The sequence below is a fragment of the Cottoperca gobio genome, unplaced genomic scaffold (genome assembly GCF_900634415.1).
Source record: "Cottoperca gobio unplaced genomic scaffold, fCotGob3.1 fCotGob3_311arrow_ctg1, whole genome shotgun sequence".
Taxonomy (NCBI): domain Eukaryota; kingdom Metazoa; phylum Chordata; class Actinopteri; order Perciformes; family Bovichtidae; genus Cottoperca; species Cottoperca gobio.
In genome coordinates, this window is record NW_021166921.1 from 115,556 (window position 1) to 126,802 (window position 11,247).

The following is an 11,247-nucleotide window of genomic DNA, read 5'->3' on the forward strand; positions in this document are numbered from 1 at the left end:
TGAGACATCTCTGTTTGTAATCCTGCTAAACCGTATGTTAGCATCGTCACAGTCTGCATGTTAGCATGTAGTAGCGTTGAGTACTTCCTGACAGAGCTGTGAACAGGCTGCAGATACTGATACTCGTGAAGTCCTGCAGGTTCTGAACCTGCTGATAGACTCTCTCTGTATGTCTATCGGACCATAACAACATCTCTGTATGTGAGCGTCCAGCTCGATCAACTTTGTCTGTGCTGCAGTTGGAAGAAGATCCTCTGTGAGGCGATTGAAAGCATATTGTGCGTGTAAAGTAATTAAACTCAGCGCTCCATGTGAACACTTGAACCTCGCAGAGCGTTCCCTGTGGACGCTGCAGATGCTGCCGTATAGCTACCACTGTATAATGTGTAATTAGCAGCATAGCAGCGCTACATGAAGGCTAATGAGCCGGAAGAGTATCATGAGAGCCACCGCCGGTTACTGTGTTTACTCCAAAAATGATAAAGTTCGGGCAAAACAAATCCCTGGTGGATAAATGATCTGAAAGTGTTGCAAATGAATAAAGTTTCTCAAACAGGATCAAAGAGGGAGGAGGGACTTTGAAATATGTCAAGGTTTGGATGGGAAATGTGAAGCTGCCATTCTGCTTTCTCCTCTTCTGTTGAGCTCCTGCATTATAAATCAGTTTGACATTGTTGTGCAGGATTTATCTTTTGTTTTTCTCACAGTAAACCGAAGAAAGCAACACGAAGCAGAGCTGATGGAAGCCTCTCGTGTGCCGAGTGTCTGCAGGCAGCCGGCCGCTGACCTGCAGCTCCTGCAGCTCGTCTCCCCCTCATCGTCTCCCCCTCTGTCTCCATCAACTCACTTTACTCATGTGTCAAGTGACACGCAGAAGGAAGTCGGACTCATGTTCGTCCTTTTCAGCCGTTTCTCCACAAGTTCTAGCTGCTGAGGTAGAAGTGACGTCACCTCCCTGCAGAGGACAGTTAAATAATGTACTGTTGTAATCCTGTGACATAACTGCTGGCTATAGACTGTGGAGCTGTACCAGACAGATCTAACACACACACACAACACACACACACACACACACACACACAGATCAGAACAGTGTGAATGAATGAAAGGTTTCTTCCTGAAGGAGAAGCAGTAAGCCGGCGGCTGCAGCTACTGATTATTTTCTTCTAGATTAACGGTCTGGCGGATAAAATGTGAGAAAATAGTGAAAAATGTTCGTTGCAGTTTCTCAATGTCCGAGGTTTGTGTTGAAACGTGTCGTTCTGTCACTTCAACCTGATATCAACTGATTATCGATCTTTTGTTCTCGTGCATTTAGTTAGTCGGTGTTAAATCACAGCACACACACACGCACACACACGCACACAGTCAGACGCACACACACACACACACGCACACACGCGCGCGCGCACACACACACGGACACACACGCACACGGACACACACACGCACTCACACGCACACACGCGCTCACAGACACACACATGCACGCACGCACACACACGCGCCCGCGCGCACACACACGCACACACACACACACACACACATACACGCTCACAGCAACACACACACGCTCACAGCAACACACACACACGCACACACACACACACGCATACGCGCACACACATGCGCGCACACGCGCGCGCGCGCACACACACGGACACACGGACACACACGCACACACACACACACACGCGCACACACACACACACACACGCTCACAGCAACACACACACACACGCACACACACACACACACGCACACACACACACTTGACCTTCATGCCATATTTCCAGCCCAGTGTGGGACGATGTGCGTGAACCACAGAGCTGCTGCTGCGGAGGGGGAGGGGGGGGGGAGGATCAGTCGCTCCACTTTACAGGGAGTGAAACAAACAGTGAGTAAAGAACAACAACATAAGGAGACGATGAAGCAGCTGCATCATGTCACATGTGATCAGAGGCAGATATTTAACAGTGTGAACAGAAAGAGGCTCTGCTCGTCCAGGGGAGGGCACTCCAGCTGCAGGAACACACACGTTATCATCCGACTCTATTTATATTTAGAAGAATGTTGTCTTGCGAGATCTCATGATGACGTTTTGGGTGAGTGTAAAATGTCCTAAAGCAGCCACATACAGAAGATACAGCCTTTATTTAACATGAAGTTTACAGCCACAGACTCTCCACGACTCTCAGGCCCCCCTCACCATCGCGGGGTTCATACTGTTCAGACATTTTTAAAACATAAAATCTTTTTAAATATATTTTCTGCATTCTTTCAAAAGAATTTAAGGCGACTTTTTGTGCTTTTCATATTGTTTTGCACATTATTCAGGTTTTTTTTCACGTATTTTTCTGACATTTCGTACAATATTGTTCTTTTGATTATTGTTTACTAAAATTACAACACATTTTTAAGTCCACTTAAAAATGAATTAAGAACTTTCTGCATATGTTTCACATGTTTTTTGTACATTATTGAGGTTTTTTTGTGACATTTTTGGTCTTTTTTAACATACTTTTTACACATTTTTCAATTTATTTTTTACCATATTTGGGGAATCTTTCGGGCGTTTTTCACATTTTATTTGGACATTTTTGTAAAATATGATTTTGTTAGAAAAATCTCCTGCGTTAACACAATAAAAACATATTTCTTTAACAAGAGAAGGATTACAATTCTTCCTCATTAAAATCCACTAAACATCCACGAACATCGAATGCTGAAGGTGTTGAGAAATAAGTTCACTTCCACAGCGCGGTTAAAAGATTATTAATCAGTTAAATGTTATTGACGAATAATATGTTTTTAAATATATTTACTACATGTTCATGCATTCATAAAAATGGGCTTTGTTGTAGTACATTAAAATGTTTAAATAATTTAATTGTTTTTACCATTTGAGTGTTTGAGTTTTAAGTTCTCACAAGTTAAGAACGTATTATAATAATAGTAGTAATAATAATAATAATAATAATAATAATAATAACAATAATAATAGTAGAGTAATAATAATAATAATAATAATAATAATAATAATATAATAATATAATAATAATAATAATAATCATTATCTTTAAAGCTCGAGAATTAATAGATATAATATTTTGAAAATTAATTATGTAAACTTCATCATTGTTAAAAGTAATTAATATATTAATGTTTGCTAGAGACAGAAAACACACTGACTCAAACAAGATAGTTGGTACTCCCAATGCCAGTTTCTTTAACTACCAAACAATGTTCAGAACCACAATATGTCCCGATCGGGTTAGAACTATTTATTTATCAGTGGTTCCATAGTGTAGTAGTTATCACGTCTGCTTTACACGCAGAAGGTCCTGGGTTCAATCCCCAGTGGAACCTGAACTCTGTATTATTACCACAGTCAACAAATGTAGGATTGTACCACATATCCATCCACTGAAAATAACTCATAAAGAACTGTTGTTGTAAAGCCCATTTGGACTGGATGTATTGTGTGTCTGTTTGATATTTGTCATAGGAATACGAGTGTTGTGTGAGTTTTCACAAAAGAAGATGTTTTCTGAATTAGAGTACAACCAAGAAACAACAACTTCTATGTTCTTGTAAGACTTTGAAGGCAGCTTCTTTAACTGCTGAACAAGGGAAGAGAACTTGGTTCCATAGTGTAAAAGTCATCACGTCTGCTTTACACGCAGAAGGTCCTGGGTTCCATCCCCAGTGGAACCAGAACTCTGTCTTATTACCACCTGGCTAATGTCGGTTTGTGAAGTCAACAAATGTAAGATTTTGGCGTCTCGTAGCGCAGGGGACCCATATATAAAGGCTGAGTCCTCGCCACAGAGGCCCGTGGTTGGAGTCCGACCCGTGGCCATTTGCTGTATGTCGTTCCCGTTCTCTCTCTTCCCCTTTCACGATCTTCACCTCTCTCTATCATAAAGGCAGGAAAAGCCCCAAAACATTAAATGTAGGATTGTTCCACAATCAAAGAAAGTTCGCTGTGACAAAATACTTGAACATCAAATCGACCTGAATATAAACATCTTCCCTCATTTGAACCCGCGCAGAACAGAACCAACACCAGGCTGCAAATCACATCAGTAAATACGTCCCGAACCAGAGGTTCCGTGTTGTCATTGTGTCGGACATATGTCATATTGCCACATGTGTAGAAGAAAGGTTATTGTCACATGACACCAGTCGACTCATAAACAATATCTAGTTTCTTATGTTTGTGTTTTGTGTCAGGGAGAAAAGGTCTGATGTAGAGTAAACACATATTACATGGTTGTCTGCAGCATCGATGTGTATCTCTGTGTACGACTTATACCTGCGCACGCACACACACACACACACAACACACACACACACACACACACACACCTGGTCTGAGGAAGAACTCAAGAACATGTCGTGACGGAAACAAAGCTGCTTTTCTTACGTCCTGATACGTGACATGTTGGAGGTAATAGTTGTCCATGTAAGAGTGACAAAATCTGAGTGTGTGTGTGTGTGTGTGTGTGTGTCTGTGTATGTGTGTGTGTGTGTCTGTGTGTGTGTGTGTGTGTCTGTGTGTCTGTGTGTTTCATATGATCATCCTTTGAGGATCGCACTAAAACCTCGCCAGCTTCCATCCTGATCAACTTTTATTTACTCAAACTGTCACATTTCATCCTCTTCCCTCCTCTTCTTCCTCCTCCTCCTCTTCATCCTCTTCCTCCTCCTCACCTCCTCACACTCACCTCGTCTGCTCTCGTATCACATTCCTTTACAGTGCAATTAATCCTACAGTCAGCTCCTGAAATAGTGTTTACAGGCTGAGGAGGTGTCGTGTTCACAGTAAAACACAGCAACACACACAACTCAACACTGGAACCAGTTCCCCAACACACACACTGAGTGTGTGTGATGTTACTGAACACACAGGAAACTCACAAAACTTCAAAAGATGAAAATAATAAACATGAAAGTCTCTCGCACACACATTAAAATACAGACACACAGCGTTGTAACTCTTACCTTTCATGGCAGAAATCACAAAATACATATTTATAATCCAGACATGGAGTGTTTGAGCGTGTGTGTGTGTGTGTGTGTGTGTGTGTGTGATCAGCAGCTCTCTCTCAGCTTTGTCATCCTCTGCTGCTTTCTGCACCACATGAGGATCCATGTGACCGTGACATCATCAGTCTGCCCCTCCTCAGGCCCCGCCCCCCACTGACTGACATGGCTGAGAGCCAATGAGAAGAGAAGGGAGTTTTTAAAGGCTTGACACAAATAAATGTTTTATACACTTTACGATTTGGAGAGTTTGGAGCTGTTTTGCTTCTGTAGCGTCCGAGATGTTTGTGTTTATAATATAATATAATAAAACTAAAGGAAAACACGTCCTGCTGTCGCCTCACTAAAGACACACCAAGAAAACATTTCATTTAAGTTTAAATATAATCCTAAATAAGTCATGAGGCACAAATAAAGGATAAAAAATCTAATGAATATTCCTGTATTTGTATTTTCACTATATATTTTTAAGAAGAAGGAGAAGAAGAAGAAGAAGAAGAAGAAGAAGAAGGAGAAGAAGAAGGAGAAGAAGGAGGAGAAGAAGGAGAGAAGGAAGAAGAAGGAGAAGAGAGAAGAAGGAGAAGAAGAAGAAGGAGGAGAAGAAGAAGGAGAATGAAGAAGAATGCAGAAGAAGGAGAAGAAGAAGGAGAAGGAGGAGGAGAAGGAGAAGAAGAAGGAGAAGAAGAAGAAGGAGGAGGAGAAGAAGAAGACGAAGCACAGTTTCCCTCTGCAGGTCATATTTAATGTTTCATAACAAACACCACACAGTAGAAATATATTTAATTATTTTATATTCTTAGTTATTAATATTAATTATAAAGTGTTCTTCATCCTGATGGAAGTCAGACACTTGTTTGTTGTTTACGTTGTTTACTGTTTAAGTTGTTTGTTTATGTTGTTTATTGTTTAGTTTGTTTGTTTAAGTTGTTTATTGTTTATGTTGTTTATTGTTTACATTGTTTATTGTTTACATTGTTGGTTGTTTACGTTGTTTATTGTTTACGTTGTTGGTCGTTTATGTTGTTTATTGTTTAGTTTGTTTGTTTAAGTTGTTTATCGTTTATGTTGTTTATTGTTTACATTGTTTATTGTTTACGTTGTTGGTTGTTTACGTTGTTTATTGTTTACGTTGTTGGTCGTTTATGTTGTTTATTATTTAAGTTGTTTATTGTTTACGTTGTTTGTTGTTTACGTTGTTTGTTGTTTATGTTGTTTATTGTTTACATTGTTTATTGTTTACGTTGTTGGTTGTTTACGTTGTTTATTGTTTACGTTGTTGGTCGTTTATGTTGTTTATTGTTTAGTTTGTTTGTTTAAGTTGTTTATCGTTTATGTTGTTTATTGTTTACATTGTTTACATTGTTTATTTTTACGTTGTTGGTCGTTTATGTTGTTTATTGTTTAGTTTGTTTGTTTAAGTTGTTTATTGTTTATGTTGTTTATTGTTTACATTGTTTATTGTTTACGTTGTTGGTTGTTTACGTTGTTTATTGTTTACGTTGTTGGTCGTTTATGTTGTTTATTATTTAAGTTGTTTATTGTTTACCGTGTTTGTTGTTTATGTTGTTTATTGTTTTCATTGTTTGTTGTTTACGTTGTTTGTTGTTTACGTTGTTTACGTTGTTTATTGTTTAAGTTGTTTATTGTTTACGTTGTTTATTGTTTAAGTTGTTTGTTGTTTACGTTGTTTATTGTTTACGTTGTTTATTGTTTAAGTTGTTTATTGTTTAAGTTGTTTATTGTTTACGTTGTTTATTGTTTAAGTTGTTTATTGTTTAAGTTGTTTGTTGTTTACGTTGTTTATTGTTTACGTTGTAATCCGTTTAAAAGGGATGAGAGGGGAAATTTTATAAAGTTATTTGTCTACATTTATTTAATTAAATATCCCAAATTATAATACAATAATATCAATATTTTACCACTAATAACTTGTTGTTTTGTTTTAGGTAAACTGCAGTATCTTTGGGGGGGGGGGGGTATATTTGGTAAAAAGAGACTTAAAGTCATCTTTCAGTGTCCATCACCCGCCAATCAAACAATAACGACCATGTGACGTGAAACATAAACATACGCACGAGTAGTAACAAACATGTGATTTGATGGAAACCAGATTGTGAAGATGTTGTGACAGTGAGGACGACACAGATTCACTGAACTCTGACGCTACTGATGGAAAACAAAGAGAAGAGTCCGATATGAAGTGTGGAGAACGTCACGCTAACACGACCTCTCTGCTTTTACTTCTGCACAGCAAAGAGAAAATAAAGAGTCAGTGACGGACTGAAGCTAACAACATCCCACTACTTGATAAAACAACACCGGCTGAGCTTCATTGAGAACGATGAAGCCTGAAGAACATGCGAGCAGAGTAAACATCAGCGTGTTGACGCCGATGCTGCAGGCGGCAGAGACTCCCTGCCAGCTGAGAGGAAACTGAGGAGCAGCAGGAGCTTCATACTTCCTCCAAATTGGCAGAACAGGGCGACAATTTACGTTCCGAAAGGCTCGGCGGCCGGCGGCGGCGCTCTCCGCCTCCCCTCATCAGAACCAGTCAATAGATTCTCAGCAGCACGTTACAGCACAGCGCCTGAAGGATGATCCCACGCACTGCGACTGCAGGAGGATCTCACATTTATTATCCGTCCTTATCAGCTCTAATGAGAGACACTCAACTCTGGCAGCGGTCCCCCGTCACACATCCGTCCCCGTCTCCTCTGCAGTGAGGACGGTTTCTAATGAGGGGGACATCAACTGTCAGTGCACCACCGAGAGCGAGAGTCAGTCCGTGAGTTCAGCTGACACCTCCTGTCCCTGAAGGTCACTTCACTCAACTTTACTCCACAGAAACAATAAGTGAAGGTCATATAATAAGAGAATTTACTAAATATATTAAACGTTTAATATGTAGTAAATTGTATTAATGCAGTAAAGTAGTTTATTGAACGTCAACATCACGTTTACACGCGTATTGTCTAAAAGAAGCATAAATAAAAGCTTCAGCTCGGACGCAGCTGAGCAGAAAGCTTTTAAAAGATTAAAATATGTCTGATACGTTAGAGGGAAAATGTTATTTAGGGTGGAAACATGAAGAACGTCGCATTGACACAAACATGGCCGCCCCAGCTCCCGCTCACAACCGCCATCTGAAATACCAAATCAATCCACCGGCAGCATCGCAGTCAGAGACCAGAGGAAGCACATAAACCATTACCCCTAAATTCGGTTAAAATGTGCGAAACATTTGGAAGGAAACCTGGAAACTGACAGCTCGTGCTTTCTGCACCAAGTACAGAGTCAGATCCAGCCTGCAGCCTGTCATGCAAACGTTTAGATGATGGGCTGGTCCAGAGGTGCAGCCACGTGCGAGGACTGAACACTGTCGACGTATTGAGACAGCAGAGATTACATGTCGTTAGATCGTTAGATATATGTCACAGTGATGTATGTTCCTCTGCTGAACTAGTTTTCTAGAAGCTCACAATGTAACTTAGTTACACAGGTTTAGATTTCTAACTTCCGTCTTGGAGACGAACATACAAAGTAAACTTCAGGGACTCGCTTTGGAGCAGAAAATAAAATCAGTTCTAACTATGAACCTACAGAAGCCATGAGCTCACAAACTACGGTGAGCAGAAGGGGTCACAGTGGAAGTCTGACGAAACACTGTTGTGTTCATGTCACGTTGGATTTACCGTCGGGAGATATTTCAAACGTGTAAATGTGTTGACAGATGAAGGCGTGAAGAAGTTGGAGCAGCTGATCGCTCCATGCTTTGTGCACCTGTACCTGCCCTTCTTCTTACGTCTCACTGCAGTTATGAGTATAAATATAAGGATTCCTCAAAACTTAAACGTGACGGAGAGAAACCTGAAACATCTGAAGACGTCAACGTTTGCAATGAGGCTGATTTCCAGCAGCAGTTACACGACTTCTTCTGCAGCTTTACGTGATCTCGGTGACATTCTGGGGTGAACGTCGACCCTCAGCAGAGACGCAGCTCGTCGTCTGGCTGCTCTCCAGAAGGCCACACGAGGGGGGGAGGGGGGCGGAGACGGTCCTGGGGGCCAAAATCTGTCGGGGCCACAGTCACTCTCGCTCCTCTGGTGACGCTCCGCTCGCTCGGCCCATCTGGACGAGGTCGCAGAGTGTGTGTGTGTGTGTGTGTGTGTGTGATTACAATCATTTTCAGTCTGAACTCGAACACGCGTGTCCATCTGTGACCTGCATCACTACTGACAGCAGGAGAGAGGTGGAGGCTGTTACCATGGCAACCAGGTCTCACCTTAGGTGGTTGTGTGTGTGTGTGTGTGTGTGTGTGTGTGTGTGTGTGTGTGTGTGCACATTCTTTATAAAGCTGAGTTACATGTAGCTGCAGCAGAATAAGTGGTGATGAAGATATAAAAGGTGTTCCACAGCATGATGAATGAACGACGGCGCCTGCGAAGGTTTCAAAGCTTGTTCATATCGCCAACGAAGCAAATTTGCAACACTTGTTCATTAAAAGTTTCACAGAGATTGAGTCGCAGAAGATTATAGATTGAAGATCAAAGTGTGCTTCGTTCAGTTCCTTCAGTGAGAAGCTGCTGAGTGACTTTCAGCTGCCTCTGTGAACGTCTGGGGCTTTTATTGTGAAGGGTTGAGAGGAAGTATAAAGGTTCTCAGGTGAGCTCAGCGGCACAATATGTTTTAAAACTTATAAGATTATTATCTTTTTATTTTGCTCTTTTAAATCTTATTTAAATGTGTCATTATATTTTATATATATATATATAAAGTATATATATATAAAGTATATATATATATATATATACTTGATGGTCCCGTCATGTCAGAATTAAGACATTTATGTAACACCAACGTGTGAATGTTATGTATTGTATCTGAAAGAGGCGTATTGTTTGTTGTATCCATCTGAGGACATCACCTGTTGTACCTGAGCTCTGAGAGATAGATTTTTAAAATCACAATATTTTAGATTTATTTTCTTTCTTTTAAAACGAAGATTAAATAGTGTCAGTGCACGATGTTTGTTTTCCATTCACCTCTCCTGTCCTGTCAAGTCTCCTCCCATCAGCCATCTGGTGGTCTGCCATCACACACACACACACACACACACACACACACACACACACACACACACACACACACACACACACACGCAGCGCTGCGTCTCCTTCAGTCACTTGAGGCCAACACAACTTTGTTAAGTCTCTAAAGATTTTTAGTGTTTATTCTGCCGTTAATGTCTCAAATAGATTTAATACATATCTTTATCATTTAATCGTATACATTTTCATGTTGTCTGAAGAGATTATCCCGGTGGACGAGAGGGTCGCCTCCCTACCCCTTCGGGTTATGGGGGGGAAAACTCTGACTGTTGTTTGTGCCTATGCCCCAAACCGCAGTTCTGAGTATTCGGCCTTCTTGGAGACCCTGAATGGAGCCCTGCAGGGGGCTCCAGTAGGGGACTCCGTAGTCTTGCTGGGAGACTTCAACGCACACGTAGGAAACGATGGAGACACCTGGAGAGGCGTGATTGGGAGGAAGGGCCTCCCTGATCTAAACCCGAACGGTCGTTTGTTGTTGGACTTCTGTGCTAGTCATGGAATGGCCATAACAAACACCATGTTCGAACATAAGGATGCTCATAAGTGCACGTGGTACCAGAGCACCCTAGGCCAAAGGTCAATGATCAATTTTGTAATCGTATCATCTGATCTGAGGCCGCATGTTTTGGACACTCTGGTGAAGATAGGGGCGGAGCTGTCGACTGATCACCATCTGGTGGTGAGTTGGATCAAGGGGTGGGGGAAGACTCTGGACAGACCTGGTAAACCCAAACGGGTAGTGCGGGTGAACTGGGAAAGTCTGGAGGAAGCCCCTGTCCTGGGGATCTTTAACTCACACCTCCGGCGGAGCTTTTCAGCCATCCCTGTGGAGGTTAGGGGCATTGAACCTGAGTGGGCGATGTTCAAAACCTCTATTGCTGAAGCTGCGGTAATGAGCTGTGGTCTCAAGGTCTTAGGTGCCTCAAGGGGCGGTAACCCTCGAACACCGTGGTGGACCCCGGTGGTCAGGGAAGCCGTCCGACAGAAGAAGGAGTCCTTCCGGGTTATGTTATCAGGGAGGACTCTGGAAACAGTTGCAGGGTATCGAAGGACTAGAAGGGCGGCAGCTTCTGCCGTGTCAGAGGCAAAG

At 41.7% G+C, this 11,247-nt stretch overlaps 2 non-coding genes across 2 annotated transcripts; both read left to right on the top strand.

The window, feature by feature from the left end:
* Window positions 1–3,296: 3,296 nt before the first annotated feature.
* On the top strand, window positions 3,297–3,369 carry trnav-uac (transfer RNA valine (anticodon UAC)). The gene has a single exon. It is a non-coding gene; the product is annotated as a tRNA-Val (tRNA).
* Window positions 3,370–3,644: 275 nt separating this feature from the next.
* trnav-uac (transfer RNA valine (anticodon UAC)) lies at window positions 3,645–3,717 on the top strand. Its single transcript has one exon. It is a non-coding gene; the product is annotated as a tRNA-Val (tRNA).
* The last annotated feature ends 7,530 nt before the right edge of the window (window positions 3,718–11,247 follow it).